Source organism: Hydra vulgaris, chromosome 06 (genome assembly GCF_038396675.1).
Source record: "Hydra vulgaris chromosome 06, alternate assembly HydraT2T_AEP".
In the NCBI taxonomy this organism is placed as follows: domain Eukaryota; kingdom Metazoa; phylum Cnidaria; class Hydrozoa; order Anthoathecata; family Hydridae; genus Hydra; species Hydra vulgaris.
The window spans coordinates 37,920,787-37,922,500 of NC_088925.1; the positions used below are offsets into that span (position 1 = coordinate 37,920,787).

General features: G+C 27.5%; 1 long non-coding RNA gene across 2 annotated transcripts in view; it reads right to left on the reverse strand.

Annotated features, from left to right (window-relative positions):
* Positions 1 to 957: 957 nt before the first annotated feature.
* LOC136081020 (uncharacterized) overlaps positions 958 to 1,714 on the reverse strand; it is a 1,696-nt gene continuing 939 nt past the window's right edge. For both annotated transcript variants that reach the window (XR_010638820.1, XR_010638819.1), the window contains exons 3-5: positions 1,457 to 1,622; positions 1,164 to 1,336; positions 958 to 1,087 (exon numbers count right to left, since the gene is read on the reverse strand). This is a non-coding gene — a long non-coding RNA (uncharacterized LOC136081020). The remainder of the gene's footprint in view (positions 1,088 to 1,163; positions 1,337 to 1,456; positions 1,623 to 1,714) is intronic.

The window sequence follows — 1,714 nt, forward strand, 5'->3', positions numbered from 1 at the left end:
ATATATATATATATATATATATATATATATACATATATATATATATAAATGCATATATACCCAGACGGCACATCTGGTTTTAATCTCGGAATTAAAACCCGTATAAACACGTGTTTGTTACGATCCAGGCGTAAACCAAAAACACGTGGATTTCACGGGAATTTTAACTGGAGTTTTACACGTGTTTTCTAAGGTTTCAAACACCAGTTTTTTTATGTTTTAAATACGTGTTTTTGAGGTTTTAAACTCGTGTTTTAAGAGGTTTTAAATTCGTGTTTTTTATAGTTTAAAACGGACTTATGGCATTAAATAAAGTTTCCGAACGGAAACTTTATTTAATGCCTTAAGTTAGTTCAGGCATAAGTTTTCCAAACTTATGCCTGAACTAACAGCTGTTCAGCACGGTTAAATGATAAACCAAAAATACGTAGGTTTTGTTAGACACGTTTATAGCTTTAAACTTGTAAACCTTTTTTTATATATACTACATTATATTTACGACAATTTTGTTGTTTTATTTTTGTTTTTTAAGGTAAATTATTTTACAATAATACTACGAAGAAAAAATAAACAAAGAAATAAAAAACCAAATCATTAAAAATAAGCTAATAAAAGACGCTTGGCACATGGTTACCATACATAATATTTAATTTCGATTGATTGCCTCTTCCATCATTATAAAATCTAAAATCGTATAACAATACGCTTTCGCATTTTTACAAACAATTCCAGTAGCATCGAATGTTCTTTTTAATTTTTCTTAAAAGTTGGGTCTCGAGCTTTACTAATTCCTCAATTGAGGTAACCTGTTCAAATTTAATTTCATTTAAATCTTTATCTATAAACTATTGCAGTAGCCCAAATTTCTTTTTATGTAATGGCACAATCATTTTACGCTAAAACATGGCATCTTAGTGGCATCAAATTTCTTTTTATGTAATGGCACAATCATCTTACGCTAAAACATGGCATTTTAGTGACACAATCATTTTACGCTAAAACATGGCATCATCCATGGGAGAGGTTTCGTTTGTCTGATTTTTTGGTCGATCTGTATTGTTAATGGTTTTTGATGATTCGCCTTAATCTATTTAAAAAAAAAACAAGTTTTATAATAAATAACAAAATAAATGATTATCTTAGTCTATTGTTTTATATTGTACCTAAGTAAATGCACTATAAAAAATGCTGTTTGAAAAAACCAGAGTGATGATTTGATGGAAGAGTAAAATTGCTTTTTTCCTTATTAATCACGTTTGTTTGTGTATGTACATTTAAACGGAATCGACCCTTCATTCTTCTTTTCAAATTGTTTTTTAGAGCCACCTACTTCAACCTAAATAAGAGACGCCCTTAAAGAATTTATGAAACCCATTAAGAAACATAATTCATTAAATATACTATTGTACTTTTTAAATATTATAAACTTTTAAATTAAATGCAAATAATTTATTACTTTGGAAAGACCCAGAAGCCCGAGTATTCACAAGTATTTTAATTAGCATTTGTACCAGGATGTAAATCCTCTTTTAATTGATTTTTGCTTATAAATATAGAAATCTTTAAAGGTTGATTCGAAACCATCTCATTTAGGTTTTGTTGCTTGTTAAAGTGCAAATATCCTGTTTTAAGATAAATTAGACTAATATACACTCATATATAGGTAATAAATATAAATATAAGTTATACATAATATTTAAAAAAACCAAATGCA